The sequence below is a fragment of the Theropithecus gelada genome, chromosome X (genome assembly GCF_003255815.1).
Source record: "Theropithecus gelada isolate Dixy chromosome X, Tgel_1.0, whole genome shotgun sequence".
NCBI classification, from domain to species: domain Eukaryota; kingdom Metazoa; phylum Chordata; class Mammalia; order Primates; family Cercopithecidae; genus Theropithecus; species Theropithecus gelada.
The window spans coordinates 59,904,242-59,925,586 of record NC_037689.1 but is presented as its reverse complement, the minus strand read 5'-3'; the positions used below and the strand labels follow the sequence as shown (position 1 = coordinate 59,925,586).

At 34.5% G+C, this 21,345-nt stretch overlaps 1 pseudogene; it reads left to right on the top strand.

Annotated features, from left to right (window-relative positions):
* The first annotated feature begins 1,753 nt into the window (after positions 1–1,753).
* LOC112615165 overlaps positions 1,754–21,345 on the top strand; it is a 164,750-nt pseudogene continuing 145,158 nt past the window's right edge.

Sequence of the window (21,345 nt, the reverse complement as noted above, 5' to 3'; positions counted from 1 at the left end):
TTTTTTGAGACAGAGGCTCCATCTGTCGCCCAGGCTGGAGGGCAGTAGGGCGATCTCAGCTCACTGAAAGCTCCACCTCCCGGGTTCACGCCATTCTCCTGCCTCAACCTCCCAAGTAGCTGAGACTACAGGTGCCTGTCACAACTCCTGGCTAATTTTATTAATTAATTAATTAATTTATTTATTTATTTATTTGTATTTTTTAGTAGAGACGGGGTTTCACCGTGTTAGCCAGGATGGTCTCGATCTCCTGACCTCGTGATCACCCGCCTCGGCCTCCCAAAGTGCTGGGATTACAGCCGTGAGCCACTGCGCCTGGCCTATTAATTAATTTTAAACCCTGAATATTTTCTTCCTGCACCCTGTTACAATGCAGAATCACAGAATCTCTCTCTCTCTCTCTCTCTCTCTCTTTCTCTCTCTCTATCTTTCCATGACATTCAATTATTTAGCATATTGATTTTTGCCTTTAGGCTTGACTCTTTAGCATTACAGAATAGCTACTGCAGTTGCAACTATCACATTGTCCTCATATTTCCTTATTACCTTTATTTATTTATTTATTTATTTATTTATTTATTTATTTTATTATACTTTTAAGTTCTAGGGTACATCCTTATTACCATTATTTAGAATGAGAACAGCTTTCTCAAAAGCTACCTGGGTGGAATTTTTTTTGTGGCTCATTGGCCATGACTTTGCCAATGAATATCAAAAGAAGATGAAATTACCATGATTTACTTAAACTTATCAACATTCGTCTCCTGGGATATGGAGAAGGCACCGCCTCCTTATTAAAGCACCTGGCTGTCCAGAGCCTGACCAAAATTAGGGCTTTGTTACTAAGGAGTGTACAGGGTTGGGCAGGATAGAAAATGGCTATTGTGAGATAAAAATATCCGCAATAGGGAGTTTAAATATGGTATTTTGGGGAAAAAGCCGCAAGTCTCTGCTTTTCAGCAAATAGCTGTTTGACATTAAGTATTTTCCTCAGTTTTCTCTTCAGTAAATAAGCGAGTTTGACTAAATCAGTGATGTTATATGGTAACTGGCATGATATCTCAGAGGGAAATATCCAAAGTACCTTGGAGAATTTTTCAAAATGCATACCCAAATAGCATTCCTTCTCAGAATCATGAATTCTGAGATCCTTCTACCAAAATAAAGAATTGTTTTTGAGAGTAACTATTTTAACAGTCACGCTCTTCAAGTATACTGAGGCAAAAAGAATGAGAATTCTTGGAATAGATAATTTCTAGGTCTCCTATAAGTACTGTCCTACTTTGTGTGTATATTCTAAAACATAATGCGTTTCATAAAAGGGTTTATGTATTTTTATGTCAGTTAACAAAATGTAATTTAATGTATATTTTTAAAATATAGCTAAAATTCAATTTACAGGAATGTGTTTCTCTATAACCATTATCCTGAAGTTTGTCATATAGTTCTCGTATGTTTGATAAAATAGAACATTCCCAGAATTTTCCTCAAATACCACTTCAGATAAAATAAAAATGACAAAATCAAATACTAGTTTCAAATACAATATTAGATATGAGGAATAATGCTGCAAATATAAAGCAGTAGATGACCTCTAAGGACTTGTTCAGTTCTAAAATTATTTATATCTAGGCAATCTTCAGGCAGTCACTTATGGAACTACAGATTATCAATAACAATCACGCAGAGAAAGTGTTTTAAACGTTCAATGTCATTCTTTGACCACAGAATCAGAAACAAATATCAAGTTGCAATGGTCTGTTGGTTTGAAAATGCTACACTAGGAGCTTTGGCCCAGTGCAATAAAGGTTCTTCAATATGTGGTGCCCAAAAGTCAAAGGTATAAAACTGAAGACAAAACAAAGAAATGGCTAAGATGAAATGCCTGTTTTAAAATAAAAACAGACTGAGGAGAAAAAAGTTTCTCTACACGGTGAGTCTTCATGTAAAAATTTTATAATCTACTGTGTCACTATGTATGAGGCCATCTGAGAATTAACTGGTGTCTGAAACTTAATTGACTGATTGATCGATTAGCAGTTTTGTTTCACATTTGATCTTTTTTTTTTTTTAGCCTCCTTAAACCTAGAGGAAAAGAATTATTTGTGGAGGAAGGGGCTTAGAATTTAAAAGACTGGGTTTAAATCTAAGATCTAACATTTCATTAATGGAGTTACCTAAGGAAAGTCTTATTTTTTTCTGTGATTATTAGGGTAATAACATTTTTACGTCATGGTGCTGTTACGGAGAATAGTAAAATACTATATGTAAAAAGCATTATAGATGTGCTAGTTGTCACAATTTTCAGTTTAAAACTAAGAAACTCTATTATATATTAGCAATATGAGGACAACAATACTTGAAATTATATAGAATTTTAAAAATTGATATGTAATATTCATATTTTAGGGGTTCATATGACATTTTGATATACAATGTGTAACGATCAAATCAAGGTAATTGGCCAACTTCAAATTGTGCCATAAGGCTATAGTGACCAAAACACCGTGGTACTGGTATAAACATAGATACATAGGCAAATGGAGCAGAATAGAGAACCTAGAAATAAAGCTGCACACCCACAACCAACTGATATTTTGACAAAGTATACAAAAACACAAACTGGGGAAAGAACACTCCATTCAATAAGTGGTGCTGGAAAAATTGGATAGCCACATGTAGAAGAATGAAACCGGATCTCTGTCTCTCACCATATACAAAAATTAATTCAAGATGGATTAAAGACCTAAATCTAAGACCTGAAACCATAAATATTCTAGAAGAAAACCTAGGAAAACTTTTCTGGACATTAGCCTAGGCAAATAATTTAAGAGTAAGACCCCAAAAGCAGATGCAAGTAAAACAAAAATAAATAAATGAGACCTAATTAAACTAATTAAAGCTTCTGCACAGCAAAACAAATAATCATCAGAGTAAACAGATAAACTACAGAAAATATTTGCAAATTATGCATCCGACCAAAGGCTAATATACAGAATCTGTAAGGAGCTCAAACAAATAAGCAAGAACAAGACAAATACCTTCATTATAAAGAGGGCAAAGGACATGAATAGACATTTCTCAAAAGAAGATATGCAAATGATCAATGAACATATTAAAAAAGATTAACATCACTATCATCATGGAAATGCAAATGAAAGCCACAATGAAATACCATTTTACCACAGTCAGTATGGCCATTATTAAAAAGCCAAAAACCCAATAGATATTGGCATGGATGTGGTGAAAAAGGAATGCTTATACACTGCCATGGGGAATGTAAATTAGTATTATCTCTATAGAAAATAGTAAGGACATTTCTCAAAGAACTAAAAGTAAATCTACCATTCAATTCAGCAATCCAACCACCGGGTATCTATTCAAAAGTAAAGAAGTCATTATATCAAAAAGACACCTGCATGCATATGTTTATTGCAGCAAAATTCACAATTGCAAAGATATGGAATCAACCTGAGTGCTCATCGACCAATGAGTAGATAAAGAAAATGTGACATATGTGTGTGTGTCTGTGTGTGTGTGTCTGTGTGTGTGTATGTGTGTGTATACCACGGAATACTACTCAGCCGTAGAAAAGAATGAAATAATGTATTTTGCAGCAACTTGGAGGCCATTATTCTAAGTGAAATAACTCAGCCATGGAAAATTAAATCACACATGTTCTCACTTATAAGTGGGAGCTAAGCTACTAAGCTGTGGGAACACAAAGGCATACAGAGTGGTATAATGGACATTGAAGATTCACAAGTGGTGAGGACAAGAGGGAGGTGAGGGATTAACGACTACCTATTGGGTGCAGTGTACACTACCCCGGTGATGGGTATATGAAAATCTTAGATTTCACCACTACACAACTCATCCGTGTAACCAAAAACCATTTGTACCGCTAAAGCCATTGAAATAAAAAATAAAATATAAAAAAGAAAAATAAAAGCACAGTTCCACATAAAGCAATACATAAAAAAGTAAATAAAATCCTGGTTCAACTTTGAACAATAAAAAAATCATAATATTTGGAATGTCTATCATCCTGAACTTTTTACTTTACATATGGAACACTACAATTCTCTTCTAGCTAGTTTGAAATATACGATACATTATAGTTAACTATAATTTCCTTATTGTACTATTCAATATTAGAACTTATTCCTTCTATCTAAATGTATTTTTGTACCTGTTAACCAATTTCTCTTTATCCACCACTCCCCCATTCCCTTCCTTCCTCTAGTAACCACTATTCTGCTCTTTACCTCCATGACATCCACTCTTTTAGCTCCCACATATATAAGAAAATATGCAATATTTGTCTTTCTATGTCTGACCAGATTGCACTTAACATAATGATTTCCAGTTTCATCCGTGTTGTTGCAAATGAAAGTATTTCATTCTTTTTTATGGTCGAATAATATTTTATGATGAATATATACGATATTTTTATCTATTTATTTGTTAACGAACACTTAGGTTGGTTCAGTATCTTGGTTATGGTGAGTAGTGCTTCAATAAACATGAAAGTGCAGATATCTCTTCAATATGCTGATTTCTTTTCTTTTTGGATATATACCTACGAGTGAGATCACTCGATCATATGGTAGTTCTATTTTTGGTTTTCTGAGGACACTTAATATTGTTTATCACAATGACTGTGTTATTCTACATTTCCACCAACAGTGGAAAAACGTTCCCCTTTTTTTGCACCCTCATTAGCATTTGTTATCCTTTGTCTTTTTGATAATAGCCATTTTAGTTGGGGTGAAATGACATCTCATTGTGGTTTTGGTTTGAATTTTCCTGATGATTAGTGATGCTCAGCGTTTTTAAAATAGATCTGTTGTTTATTTGTATGCCATCTTTGGATAAGTGTCTATTGTAATCATTTGTGGATTATAAAACTGGATTATTGTGTTTTTGTTATTGAGTTGTTTGAGTTCCTTATATATTCTGATTTTTGTCCCTTTTCAGATGGATAGTTTTCAAATACTTTCTCCCATGTTGTTGTTTGTCGCTTCACTTTGTTGATGTCTCCTTTGCTGTGCAGAAGCTTTTTAGCTTGATGTAATCTGTCTCATGTGCTCATTTTTGCATCTGTTGCCTGGGCCTTTGAGGTATTACTCAACAAATCTTTGATGAGAGTAATGTTCTGTTACATTTCCCCAATGTTTTATTTTAATACTTTCATAGTTTCAGGTCTTACATTTAAGTCTTTAATCCATTTTGAGTTGATATTTGTCTATGGTAAAGGATGGGGACCTGGTTTCATTCTTCTGTGTGTGGATATCCAGTTTTCCCATCACCATTTATTAAAGAGACTGTCTTTCTCCAATGTATGTTCTTAGCACCTATGTGGAAAATGAGTTGGCTGTTTAAGTGTATGGATTTATTTCTGGGTTATTTATTCTTTTCTGTTGCTCTACAAGTTTGTTTTTCGCCAGACATAATGCCAACTCTTTTGGTTACTGTGGCTTTGTCGTATAATTGGAAATCAGGTAGAGTGATGTCTTCAGCTTTGGTTTTTTACTCAATATTTCTTTGGCTATTTGGGGTCTTCTTTGGTTCCATATTAATTTTACAATTGCATTTTCTATTTCTGTGAAGAATGTCATTGGTATTTTGAAAGAGACTGCATTGAATCTGTAGATTACCTTGCGTAGGATAGCTAATTTTACAATATTAAACACACAAGCATAGGATATCTTACCATTTTTTCTGTTCTCTTCAATTTTGTCCATCAGGGTTTTTTTAGTTTTTGTTATAGAGACCTTGCACTTATTCAGTTAAGTCTATTACCAGCATTTAATTTTGTTTGAGGCTATTTTAAGTGGGATTGCTTTTTATTTTTGTTTCAGATTGATCACTTTTAGCATATATAAATGTTACCAATTTTTCTATGTTGATTTTGTATCCTGAAGCTTTACTGAATTTGTTCTAAGAGTATTTTGATGGAGTTGTTAGGTTTTTCTTAGTATAAGATCATGTCATCAGCAAACAAGAATGATTTGACTTTTTTCTTTCTAATTTAGATGTTTTTATTTCTTTCTCTTGTCTAATGGCTCTGGTTAGAACTTCCAGTGTTATTTTGAATAGAAGTGGTAAAAATGGGCACCCTTATCCTATTAATTGGATATAATTTTAAATTATTGTCAAAAAGAAATCTTTGCAGTGTGTAGTAATATTGATGAGATTGTTTGCTTTTTTCCATTATAATTACACCCAAATAGTTGTCCATATGAATATCATACTAGAAATAATTTAGAATTAATAAATGGTATACATAGTGGCCACAGGAAAAAAGTTAAGTCTTAAAAAATGTCTTAGAAATTATATGATAGAATTGTGGATTAATTTATTTATTGAGAAATATTGTGAATGTTCAGTATTTTATTGATATTAGTCAATGTGGTCATTTAATATTAAGCTGATTTAATTTGTATAAAAAGTCCACATTTTCAAAACTAGTATATTAGTACATATTAGAATATTGATTCAGTTCCCAATTGATACAATTAAATATTTTATCATTCAAAGAGATAAACTGTTATAGCTCCATAACATTGAATTTAGAGTCCAGGTTGATATCTTTGATTTCCCAGTTATTATCTAGGGGATGGTGGGCAAATAGCTTAATTTCTGTTTTCGCAGGCTTTTTCTGAGGATTAAAAAAGTTAATAATCATAAAGGACTTTAGAACAGTACATGGCATATTGTGAGCATTCAGAAAATGATAACATTTATTTGTCTATTACTTTATTTATATGAAAATGGCTGTTGGAATGTAGCTAAACAAAAAATAAGAACAATATCTTTTAAAGCATCAGGACATTAAAAGGTATAGTCAATGCATCCATAAGTATAAATGAAAGGTAGGAATTTATTCTTATTCAATTGCTCAATTTAAAATATCCTTAGTGAAGTGAACTATTTTTATGCTACTAGTGAGAGTATAAATTAATAGTAGAATGTTTTGAATGAAATTTTAAGAATACTAACAGAAGCCTTAAAAATACCCATACCATTGACCCGGAAATTTATTTAACTTAGGAAGTTATACTAAGGAAACTGCAAGAAGACTTCTATGCTATGTGATGCAGTTTCACCACTGCCATCATTGTCTTTTCTATTGCTGCAGGTTATGTCATGCTCAACTATCACTCTCAACTATGGAGTCTCTTATCTGCTGAAATGCAGTCTCCCAAATCCCGAGGAATTAAAATTTCATTATCCTAACATCTTAATTTTATTGCTTGTGTCTCCCCTGGACCCCTTCAGGTTTCCAAGATCAAGAAAATAGAGTCCTGGCAGAGCGATACTTCAGGTCCTTGACTCCAATGCAGAGATCCGCAAATGTACACTGCTTGGCCTCCCCTGCTTGGTGAGTTGGTGTTCTGTGCCTTCTTATTAACAAGGTGACAGAGTAGGAAAGAAGTGTAATTTCAATTGGCTTTTCTAATGTGATCTTTGTCAACCATATTTTGATATCTCACTGGTGAATGACAGGAGTCATGAAGGCATCTGTGCTCTTTATGAGGCTGAATGTATCAACCTTCAAAACATGTTGGCAGCAGCATATGCCAAAAAAAGGGTATGGATACAGGGATACCAGTTCAGGCCTGTTACAGTATGTGAGGAGTGGTATTAGCTTAGCCTAGACTGCTGTTAGTGTAGAATAAGATAATTAAACAATGTTAAGAAGTAATTTGGAAATAAATCAGCAAGACTTAGTTGATTAACTTGATGGGAAGAGTATGAGAATAGAAGTTCTTATCAGGTTATCAGAAATGACTTTTAGTTTTCTGATTCAAGAAATCTAGCTGTATAATGGTGACATTTCCATAGATGGGGAAGTTTATTGGGGAAAATAAGACAGAGATGAACAGTTGAATTTTAATTAATCTATTTGAGATTCACATGAGTTTTCCAAGTAGGAATGTAAGATATGCAGTTGTATGTACTAATTAGGGTAGATTTCTAAGTCTAAGATGTAAAATTGAGATACATCAGCAAATAGATGGTATACAAAGCTATAGGAGTAGATAAGGTAGCTAAGGAATAGTTGTGAGCACGAGAGGAAAATAGGGCTTAACATACAGTCTTGAGTAATTTTAACAATAATGTGTCAGATATAACAGAAGAGGATGAACTGGCAAAGGACATTAAAATAAACAGATAAAAAGATAAGAGGAAATTCAGGAGAGTGCGATTTACTAGAATCCAAGAGCAAAGAATGCTTTAAGAACAACATTGTAAATACTGTCAAATGTTTAGAGGCCAAGAGCAGGCCAACTGAACTGAGTATAATGATATGACTATCATTGGTGAAGGTAGTATGATAAGTTTTAGTAGAATATTGGGAACAGACGTCAAATGAGTTGGTGAAATATTGTTCAAGAGGTAAAAATGGCAACAAAGAGTGCAGAAAACTCCTTCTACAAGTTAGGCTATGAAGGGCAGGAGATGGAGCAGTAGGTGGGAGAGGACATTGAATCCAAGGAGTTACCATTATTTAAAAAGAAAGAGTAGGCAAATGGGCAGCACAGAAGAAGAAGCTGAAAATACAGGGATGGGGTAAAAACTGATAAGACCTCTGGGTCTCTGATAAATGAGAGAGAAGGATCGAGGGACAAAGGATCAAGAGTATAGATGTTGTAATCATGCTTCTATTTAGTTTTCTCCCATGATTCTCGCAATAATTTTCTCACCATTCCTCTTTCTTATGACCAACTAAGAATTCTGTTATTCTGGTCTGTAAAGTTTGTGTGTACTATGCTCTTGTGACTCCTACAAAGTTAGAATGATAGAGTCTTTAGGAGATGGGCTTTGGAACCAGTCAGGCCCACTTTGACTCATTTTTTCTACCCCTTTGTTATTGCTTAAACTTGGGCAAGTTGAAAAATCTTAAAGTTTCTTCATATTTAAAACACGAACAAAAATAACTAACTACCAGGAATAATGTATTAAATAAGATAATGCATGTGAAACACTTAGCACAATATCTGATATATAGTAAGTTTTTGTTCCATGCAATGCAATAGACTTGCTGCCAGCTCACAATAATGGCATCTTGGCAAGGCCAGTTGTGAACCTGAATTGTAAGTATATTAACTGCATCCCTATTACACCCACATTTTAAACAGTTTGCAACCTGTGGGCCAAACTGAAATCACCAAATATATTTTATTTCTTCCACAGAATCTAAAAAATACTTTACATTTTTGCCAGCATTTAAAAGTCAGGAGATTTTACATATATATTTGGATTTTTAACTTCTCATGAACATTGGTAGATTTGCACTTATGTATGAAAACACAAGATCATGCTAATAGCTTCATTAGTTCTGTTTACCTGCTTTACTGCTGAAGGCACTAGAGTTTACAGCCCCTATAAGACATCCCTAAACCTTGAGGCTGTTGCTCAGCAAGAGATCAAATTCATGCCTTTAGCAAAGTTTTCGTAGACATTCATTCAGCTATTTGTAAAATAATTGAGAACAAACCTCTATTTTAAACTGTATTTTGGTCTAATATATATAATTTACAAATAAAAAAATATCAGAAATCAAATTCTCTCCTTAGACACGTATTTTTATCTGGAGTATTTGCAAGTAGGAGGACTGACAAGAGAGAAATAACCTTATTTTTATATTTTAAAGCTAGCTATGAATATCATTTAATTTTTTTTCTACTAACTACAATTTTAGGTTTAGGTGCTACATGTGCAGGTTTGTTACATGGGTAAATTGTGTGTCGTGGGGTTTTCTTGTACAAATGATTTTATCATCCAGGTACTGAACATAGTATCCAATAGGTAGTTTTTTGATCCTCACCCTTTTCACAGTCTCTATCCTCAAGTAATAGCTAGTGTTTACTGTTTCCCTCTTTGGGTCCGTGTATACTCAATATTTAACTCCCACTTACAAAGGAGAACAAGCAGTATTTGATTTCCTGTTCCTGCTTTAACTGGCTTAGGATAATGGCCTCCAGTTGCATCCATGTTGCCGCAAAGGACAGGATTTTATTCCTTTTTATGGCTGCATAGTAGATACATGCATGCGTTTGTTCATTGCGGCACTTTTCACTATCGCAAAAACGTGGAATCAACCTAGATGGCCATTAATGGTGGACTGGATAAAGAAAATGTGGTACACATACACCAATAAATAACTTTAGACTTTAATTAAAAATAATCTCTTCAACATCCTGATCTACCTTCATGTCTAGATTTAAAATAACTTTTATAGGGTCAGTCAGGAAAGCACTTCACCAAAATTAAAGCTCAGAAATAACATATCAAAATGTTCAGGCCTATTGCCCATCTTACTATCTATTGTAAAGTGACCACTTTCCAATAAATGACCCTCATCGAGTGAGAGCAGAGAGACCAAAGGTTACATGAGCTTTTCTTTTATTTGATAAATGGTGTCTAATATTATATCCAGCAATCTTCTTCTGTCAGTTTTGCTGCTAGGCAATGACCAGTGCCTTGGGAAATCAATAATACTGTTCAAGTTTATTTTAATTAGAAAATTGTTACAGTTTATTCCTTAATAATAGATGGCTGTCATACTTAATACCTACATATTAAAATTAAAAATCAGTAGAGTCTTTTCAACTATAAAAACATATTCGCCTACCTCACACTAATATTCTTAAATTAGGGGAGTCAATCATATGTATATGCCAGAGAAACAAAAGGAATAATATTACCTAGAACCCTTTGTGGTTCTGTTTTTCCAACACTTGTTACCAAGCCTCTGAATTGAATTTCCATGTCTTGAAATATCTAAGGTAGTTTCTATTTTCCTGATCAGGTACTGACTAATAATTCAGATGACAACAGTAAGTAGGTATAGCGGCAAGGAAGTGTTAGTGATATGGTTTGGGTCTGTGTCCCCACACAAATTTTATGTCGAATAATAATGCCCAGTGTTGGAAGACGGCCCTGGTGGGAGGTGACTGAATCATGGGAGTGGATTTTCCCCTTGTTGTTCTTGTAATAGTGAGTGAGTTCTCACAAGATCTGATTGTTTAAAAGTGTATACTACCTCCCCCTTCTCTATCTCTTCCTCCTGCTCGTTCCACGTAAGTCATGTCTGCTTTCCCTTACCTTACTGCCATGATTGTAAGTTTCCCTAGGTCTCCCCAGCCATGCTTTCCATACAGCCTGCAGAACTGTGAACCAGTTAAACCTCTTTTCTCTATAAATTGCCCAGTTTCAGGTATTTTTGTATAGCAGTGCAATAACAGACTAATACAGTTACAGTGAAATGCCTCCTACCACCATTTAAGCACTGATTTTCTACTTTAATCTCACCACATGCATACAAATAAACATATACGAATTAGAACTACTGTATATAAAATGGTGAGTCTCAGATATCAACACTGGTCAAGTCTATTCATAGCTAAGAAATATAAAATCTTAGCTATCAGACTTTCAACATTTCTAGTTCCATTTGTAAGAACATATCAGGTTATTTTAAACTGATATCACTTAGTATTTTGCTCATCTAGCTCATATTGTTTTGACTCAAAGCACAGAAAACAACCTAAGTATGATTTAATTTCCAGTGTTTGGTTACTACTGGAAACAACGTGCCAAAAATAATTAAAATTAATACCAGATGTTTTTGGAGTTGAATTAATATAGTATTTTTAAAATTTAGATTTGTTTTGTGTTTGGCTTAATTACAAGGCAAGAATGCATTGATAATACCAACACAAATATGTTATTTTGCATGATAGTAAGTAAGTCAATGATCTGGAATCTTGTTCCCCAGGTCTTGGGTGTCTGTGACTAGTTTTAGTCAGACTTTCAGGTCCTAATTATATCTGGACAAGAATGTATGTTTGAATTGTAAAGGCATCTCCAGATTCTAGAATATGGTATTTCAGAGTCAGATATTGCAAAACTCTAGCCAGCTTTCCCCTAGACAACATTGCTAGAGGGGTATGACAGTGGGGAAAACTACATTGACATGAACTTGTTTACTGTTTTTGTTTCACTTCAAAACAAACGAAGACAGGAGAAATATGAATTGAGAGGATACAGAAAACATAGACTAATGGATTTGAATATATATTGCTTAATGTTTGTCCAGTGTTTTAAGACTAAGCCTGGTAAAACACACAAAGTTAATAGTATCTTCTTTTTTAAGAACATAACAGAGAGAGCAGTGTGCTCTTAAGTAAGAAGATACATTAACTGTGTGTTAGTAATACTAGTATGATAGTAATGCGTACCAAAGTGCTAAATCTCTAGAATCCTACACGTATCCAATGATTTTCAAGAGGCAAACAGGTATGTTGTGCAAATTGAAAACAAAAAGATATTCAAACAGAGTTTCAAGGATATTGTGGAAATATTTGAAAATGATAGACTTCACTTTATTAAAATTCTTGATTTTACTGTGGTAAGAATTCAACATGAGATCTAACCCTTTGGTGGAATTTCAAGTGTACAATACAGTATTGTTAACCATAGGTACAATGTTGTACCTATAGTTAGGTTCAGATCTCTAGAACTTATTCATCTTGCATAATTGAAATTTTATACCCATTTATAAGCAACTTCCCGTTGTCCCCTTCTCCCAGCCCCTAGCAACCAACATCCTCCTCTCAGCTTCCAGGAGTTTGACCATTTTCGAAACCTCATGTAAGAGGAATCAGTGTTTGTCTTTCTGTGACTAGTGAATTTAACTTAGCAAAATGTTCTCGAGTTTCATCTGTGTTGCCATATATTGCACAATTTCCTTATTTTCTTAAACGGAATAAGAATAATGTTCCATTATATGTAGAAGCTACATTTTCTTTTTCTGTTCATCCATTAGGGGCATTGAGGTTGTTTCCATATCTTGGCTATTGCAAATAGTGCTGCAATAAACATGGGAGTTTAGATCCGGATTTCAATTATTCTGGATATATATCCTGAAGTGGGATTGATGAATCATATAATAATGATATTTGTCATATTTTATGTAATGTCCACTTTGTTTTTCACAGTTGCTGTGCTATTTTGGATTCTCATCAACAGTGTCCACGGGTTCCCTTTTCCCTGTACCCTCATCAACATTTATCTCTTGTCTTTTTTTAATAGTCATCCTGATAGATGCAAAAAATAATTGTCAAGAGCAATATCAAGAAGTTTTTCTCTATTTTCTCTTTCAGGATTTTTTTGTGGTTTCATATCTCACATTTAAGTCTTTAATTCATTTTGAGTTGGTTTTTATATGTTGTAATCTACTTTTATTCTTCTGAATGTGGATATCTATTTATCCCATCACCATTCATTAAAGGGACTACCTTTTCACCATTGTGTATTCGTGGTACCCTTGGCAAAGATTAGTCAAAGACACAGGTGTGGGTTTATTTCTGGGCTCCCTATTCCATTCCACTAGTTTATATGTCTGTTTTAATGCACTGTCATAGTATTTTGATTACTATAACTTTGTAATATAGTTTGAAATCAAGGAGTGTGGTGCCTGCAGCATTGTTTTTTCTTGTTAATATTGCTTTGGCTTTCTGGCATCTTTTGTGGTGCCATAAGAATTGTAGGGTTTTTAAAAATATCTGTGAAAAAGTCATTAAATTTTTGATATTGTATTTTATCTGTAGATCATTTTGAGTAGTGCAAACATTTTAATGATAATAATTCTTCCAATCCATGTTCATGGAATATCTTTTCATCTATTTGTGGCTTCTTTCATTTTATTTCATCAATGTCTTATAGTTTCCAGAGTACAAATCTCTCACCTTCTTAGTCAAATTTATCCCTAAGTATTTTATCATATTTATGCCATTGTAAATGGGATCATTTTCTTAATGTATTTTTCAGATAGTTTGTTGTTAGTATATAGATGTCAGGTAATTCATATATCTCTGTTTCTTCAGGGTCAGGTTCTGGAGTTTTATCTTGTTCCTTTGTTCGAATCTTGCTTTCCTTTTCTTCAGTTTTCCTAACTCTTTGTGTCTGTGTTTAAGCATTAGAAAAAAACACTACCTATCCCAGTCTGACAATTGGCTTCGTACAGGAAGAAACCTTCACCAGTGAATGCAACCAATGCTTCTGTGGGCTTGCCAAACCTTATACTAGTCCAAATCAACTTTGTTCTTAAGGGCCTGCTAGTGTATACAGCATGTCATACCCTGTTGGTATTTTAAGACAAGTGAAACAGGAACCAATCCCTTGTTTAACATTCAGAGAAATTAGAATATTGGATGTGCAGAACTACTCATTTCCTTCTCAGGGATAAACTGGGACCTGGAGTTTTTTTCCTGCTTGTTTTTTTTCTCAGCTGTGGGCAGGGGTTGTGGCAACTGCTTGCATGCTCCTTCAAACCACTTTCTTTGTTCTTAGTGATCCCAAGGTATTTAGAATACGTGATGCCCCATGAGTGCTCCAAGACAGGCAACACAAACTAGTCTTCTTGGGTAGCACCTGAAGAAGTTGGAACATTGGATGCGTAGTCTAACTTTTTACTTGCCCAGGTATAACCTGGGAGCTTAATCTGTGCTGAACTGAGGAGAGGAACTGTGGTGGTTGCCCTCACACTCTATTTATTTATTCATTCATTCATTCATTCATTTTGAGACAAAGTCTCACTCTTATCACCCAGGCTGGAGTGCAATGGCATGATCTTGGCTCACTGCAACCTACGCCTCCTGGATTCAAGTGATTCTCCTGCTTCAGTTTCCTGAGTAGCTGGGATTACAGGCACCTGCCACCATGCCTGGCTAATTTTTATATTTTTAGTACAGACGGGGTTTCACCATGTTGACCAGGCTGGTCTCGAAATCCTGACCTCAGGTCATCTGCCCGCCTCGGCCTCCCAAAATGCTGGGATTACATGTGTGAGCCACCGTGCCTGGCTACTCTCACACTATTTCAAACCATTGCCTTTGTTCTCTGTAGTCCTAGGAATCTATGGTCTGCCTAGTCCAAGACAAGTGGGATGGATGATAGCCCCTTGGGTAGCCCCCAGAATAGATGGGATGTTTGATATGTTGTCCAACTCAGGAAGAAGCTGGAAGCTGAACGTTTCCTCCTGATCATGTGGCACTGTGCCCGGGGTGGGGATTGTGGTGAGAAGGTCTTTCTAAATTTTCTATAGGTTGCAACGTAGCTGGTTTTGCACTCACCCATGGTGTAGGAACTTCTCAACCAGTTTCTGAATTTCTTACAAAAGAAACAAATCCGTGTATTTATCTTGAATTAATGTGTCTGTGGGGTAAGGAGTGGCCACAGCTTTCTATTCCATCATCGTTCTGATGTTAGTCACTAGACATTCCTTTTTGTCAAGTAAAGGTAGGGGATCTGCTTTGGTTTCCTTAATACCCACAATTTCTCTATCTTCTTGATAGATATAGAAATAATTCACATATACTTGTAGCAAGTAACCAACCATTCAACGGGAACACAAATAGAACACATTTTACATCTATTACATAATAAAATCCATGAATAATCTTAGATATAACAATTTTGGAGAAGAATGTTTTGCGTCTAATGCTTCTTTAGAACATTAGAAGAGGCACTCTAGATGAACCTGTAGAAAACACAGCTTTTAATCTTGTTAGATCCTAATGACAGATGTGTCTAAGTAGATTCAATAATCAGATACACAGTAAAATATATATGTATATATTTAACTTAGATCCCAAGAAAAACAACAAAATGTACATATAATTTACTATGCCTAAAGAAATTACAATGTAAATTGGGCTAACTGAAATTTAAGTGAGCATCTGAGGAGCTATTTCATGTAAATTTGGAACCAGCAGAAGTTAGTTTGGGAACTCGTTTTCACATGAATATAACTGAATCACATATACCTAATATTAAATATACATAGATATATAGTTTATTACTAATATGAATATAACTGAATTACATATTTCTAATATTAGCTTATTTATATTAATTTGTGGGTGGAACATTCAGAAAGGAATTCATTCACTTGTCTTTTATAGTTACCTGTATGGATAACCTGTTAACTAATTCATTTTATATTGCATTTTAAAAATCACATACGTAAAATAACCATTTTATTGTCTCTGTGTGAAGACAGATCAGTTGGCCTTTTCAGTTCTGCTACATAGATATAGTTGGACATAAATTAAGGATGAAGGAGAAAAGCATGAGAGGGTGAGAAATAGAGTCAAACAGGTTTCTTCTCTCTGGTGTGACACTAAATTTTTATGATTATACTTTTCCTTTTATTATTTTTCTGATTAAAAATTTTTATACACATTTTTTAGAAAAATATCGAACAACAGTGAAATCTAGAAAAAAATCACACTGTCATATTTGTACATTTATTTGCACATATATTATTTTTTGTCATTTTTTTCTATGAATGTTTAATATTGCTGCAATTATACCATATTGACCGTATATAGTGGTCTTCCCCAAATCCCCCATTGTAAAAAATTCTCCAATAAAATATTGCATTTAAAGCAAATAGTAACATGCCTAGTTTATTGTAATCACGCAATACGTACTGTAAGATATTTTCTAGTTCTTCTTCCAAATCACTGTGAATTCTTTGTAAACATTTGAATAGTTTTGAAATCTTCCATAATTTACCTTAACACTTCCTTTTTATTGGATATGCTTGCTGTTTACAGTGTGTTCTAATGGTATTGCCAAAGCAATCTTGGTATCTCTGATTATTATCTTAGATTTGTTAATTATGTTGACCAAAATCAAGTGTATATACTTCCTGATATAGTTTGGATGTGTGTCCGTGCCCAAATCCCAGATTGTACTGTAATCCCCAATGTTAGAACTGGGGCCTGGTGGGAGGTGATTGGATCACGCGGGCAGCTTTCTCTTGAAAAGTTTAGCACCATCCCACTTGGTACTGTCCTCACGATAGTGAGTTCGTTCTCATGAGATCTAGTTGTTCAAAAGTGTGTAGCACCTGCCACTTTGCCCTATGGCTCCTGCTTTTGCCATGTAACATGCTTGCTCCACCTTTGCTTTTCACCATGATTCTAAGTTTCCTGAGGTCTCCCAAGAAGCTGAGCAGATGCCAGAGCTGTTCTTCCTGAACAGTCTGAGGAACCATGAGCCAGTTAAATGTTTTTCCTTATAAATTATCCAGTCTCAGGCATTTCTTTAGAGCAATGAAAGAACAGCCTAATACAGAAGATTGGTGCTGGGGGATGGGGCATTGCTATGAAGATACCTGAAAATGTGGAATCAGCTTTGGAACTGGGTAACAGGCAGAGGTTGGAAGAGTTTGGGGAACTCAGAAGAAGACAAAGAGATGAGGTAAAATTTAGAACTTCTTAGATACTGGATGCATGGTTGTGACCAAAATGCTCATAGTGATATGGACAGTGAAGTACAGGTTGATGAGGTCTTAGGTGGAAATGAGAAACTTATTGGGAACTGAAGCAATGGCGAGTTTTGTTATGCCTTAGCAAAGAACCTGGCTGTATTGTGCCCCTACTTTAGATATCTGTGGAACTTTGAACTTGAGAGTGATGATTTACAGTATCTGGTGGAAGAAATTTTTTAATAAATTACCCAGTTCCAGGTATTTCTTTATAGCAATGTAAGAATGGCCTAATATGTTTTCTTAATATAGGCCTCTGACAGGATTTAAAATGTCAAACATATAAGCCTTTTTCTGTTCTTAATTCATATTGACAAATTGCTTTAGAGGAAGGTTGTTTCAGTTTGTATTCCTAGCAACAGGGAGTATCTATTTTTACTATATCCTTATCAGGCTTGAATATTGTCATTAGAAAAAAAACTTTGCTAAATTAATAAACATATTTGATTCTATTTATTTATTTATTTTTATTTTGTCCACACTACACAAATATACTATATTTGACTCTCAAACCAGTGTGCCTTATACTACTTTGTTTTGGCTTTGGGATGGCTAAAGAGATTATTACTTAGTAGTTTTACAAGCAAATTGATTTTTTTTTTTTTTTGAGACGGAGTCTCGCTCTGTCGCCCGGGCTGGAGTGCAGTGGCCGGATCTCAGCTCACTGCAAGCTCCGCCTCCCGGGTTTACGCCATTCTCCTGCCTCAGCCTCCCAAGTAACTGGGACTACAGGCGCCCGCCATCTCGCCCGGCTAGTTTTTTGTATTTTTTAGTAGAGACGGGGTTTCACCGTGTTCGCCAGGATGGTCTCGATCTTCTGACCTCGTGATCCACCCGTCTCGGCCTCCCAAAGTGCTGGGATTACAGGCTTGAGCCACCGCGCCCGGCCCGCAAATTGATTTTTATATATGCCATTAATAATTTTACATTTAGGTGAACTATTTTAGGTACAAAATAAGCATGAGTCCTCATATGCTGCAGGTATTCAAAATAATCATTCCTCTCTAGCCACAGAATGTTAGACTGAAATATCTTCAAGGCCCCAGGCAATTAAGGTAAAGGAGTAAAGCAGAAAATACAAAGTGGTAAGAAGGGTTTGGACCTGTGATACATTGGAGAGTGCGTGCCCACTTAAGGGCATTCAACTCATATATATATATATGCATATATATATATATATATGCATATATATATATATATATATGCACACTCTAAAGAAAACATGTCTGCAAGTTGTGAGTTTACATTTCCATGAACATTAGGGAATCATAACTTTTTAAAAATACTCTGAATCATAATGCTGAAATGAGCATCTCAAGACTGAAATTTGCCAAATAGCTACATTCTTCACCTTGATTATCTCTTTCTGACTCCATATATCCAAGTGGGGTCATGAAAACAAAAAACAAAAACTAAAACAAAAAAATACGTATACCATTATCACACCAAAGTTTCATTTCTCAATCAACCTATGTCATCTCTAGAGGAAAACTGCTCTTCTTAGCTTTTGGCCTTTAATATCTAGATAGATTGCAGCTACCTGTAGTCTCCCTATGGTGGCATTTCATTGGCATGTTTGTGCTTTTGAACAAAAGAAAAGCAGCTGTGGGCATCCTTTGTCTCACACATAATGATCAAGCGCTTACACACTTCTTCATTCCATCCTGTGAATTCCTCAACCCTTTAATTTTAGATACGACTCACATCCACAACTCATTAAGAAGACAGTTGGTTGAACATAATACTCATTATAGTTAATTGACCTTGTTTTTGAATATTTTGTATTTCTTTCTAACATTTTAGTCAAATTTACCTATATTCAAAATGAATACACAGTAAAACTGGTTTTGTTGATTAAAGATAATGTGTTGTTGATTACAAAATGTTTATGAAGGAAGAATATTTTGTTCTTTTCTATGCATAGAAAATTAGCTGAGATTAGGAGTCGACACTGTAAATGTAGTGTCAGGTAAAATGAGAGAGAATTCTGTGTCAGGACAAGGAGGGGACTTGGGAGCTGTCCCTGAACCAAAGATTTCTTGGGTCTATACAACAGTTTTAACTTCATGTTGTATTAACTATTCTTTTTAGAAATAGTAATGATAATAAGAACTTGAAATAAAAATATATCAGAAAATAAAGTTATTTTATGTCAATGAAATTGACAGGGAAAGACTTTGTGTATTGTTAAATATTGTTATTTCCAACAGACCCAAACCTCCTTGTTGCCAAGAAAACATAATACTTTGCACAAAAGAGGTTTTATAGTAAGGGTTCTTAATTTTTATATAGTCAAGGCATAAATGGAATTTGGAAGGATTATGAACTACCTGAAATGAAATGTTATGCAAAACTCTGTTTTTTCATATCTATAAATCACCCTGCCTGGAGAAAGAATTGATAGGTGTCAGCTTCTCAAAATACTCTATAAGATAGGAAAGATTTGGAACTATAGCTTTGTAAGAACAAAATCATCTGCAAAGCAACCGAGGACGGACACCAATGCCCACTTAACAAAACATCTATCCATCAACATAGGCTCCAGATTGTATATAGGACCCCATAGGTTCACCTTATACCAATGGTTTTCTGATGCATATAGGAAACAAGACCTTTCTTTTTGATTAGTTCTAGTATGTAGGTGTATTCTAATCGATATAAAAATAAAAACAAGAATTCTCTGGATCCATCCAAGAACCTTGCTCCACCGGACTTATACTTTTAAAAAAGTGCCACAAACACCTGTGAAATGAATAAAACACTGGCCACATCATATTGCTTCTACTTTGTGATTGACCATATTTTTCAAATTAAACACCATGTGCTATTATTGTTTGGAGATTTCTTTGATTTAGATCATGTTTAAGGATGCTACAGCATGGCATAGTGGCAAAAAACAAAGGCTTTGTCACCGGACATGGATTCATATCCTTTGTCTATTAATTGGCAATTTTAAATAGGAATAATATTGCTCACTTCATAAGACTTTTCTTAGAATTTTAGAGACAAGATGTGAAAAATCTTAGTGCTGTGTCTCACACATCATAAATATTCAATAATAGGTAGTAAGTACATCCTAGATAGCAGGAATCTTGTCTTCCTTGTGAAATTGTCAACAGTGACTAGAATACATTGTCTTCCAGTCACGTATTTTATACGGCAATTACCTGGATTTCTCCATGTAGTGGCCAAAATAAGGTAACTAACCTTCGCAAAGTTGTATTTGTAATTCATGTGTGAGGAGGATAAAGGAACGCTTCAGCTATAGAAGATTCTAATTTATTAAAATATACTTATTCAAATTCCATAAAACTCATGAGGTTTTGTGTGTGTCTACATTTCAAAAGTGCAGCTTATGTTCTATAAAGTAGTGTTTATATATCAATATGTGGTGGTACCTTTTACACTGAAATGAGGACTTGTCTTTCAAGACAAATAAAAAACATGAATTTCGAGTAGTGTTATAAGACCGATGAGCATTCTTATAAATGTGGTCATTGTCACAAATGCATGTTGCATAAATAGCAATTTCCTGACTTTTATGATGTGGGTTTTGACCCACAGAGTTTAATACCATGCTAGAATGAGCAAGAAATAAATAAGATTTTATATTATAAGCCTAAGTCTTTTGAATAATAATCTTTCATTTGACATAAACTTGTTATTATGCCCATTTCAATGACATCTAAAATGTAAGACAAATGTCTGAAGCTATTATTAAGTGCACTATAGCAGTTTTGTTATATGAAAAGGTGATTTGAGATTTGTTATAAACATTTAAAGTTAGGTGTATATATATATGTGTGTGTGTATATATGTGTGTGTGTGTGCGTGTGTGTGTGTGTATATACATAACATGGAAAAATAAATTACCTTTCTCTTATAGCACTGAAACTTGGAATGCAATTTACAAAGGTAATTATCCAATTTATCACAAATACCAAACAGGCCAATGATTTTGGTAATTATTAAGACAACACAATTTTTGCTTT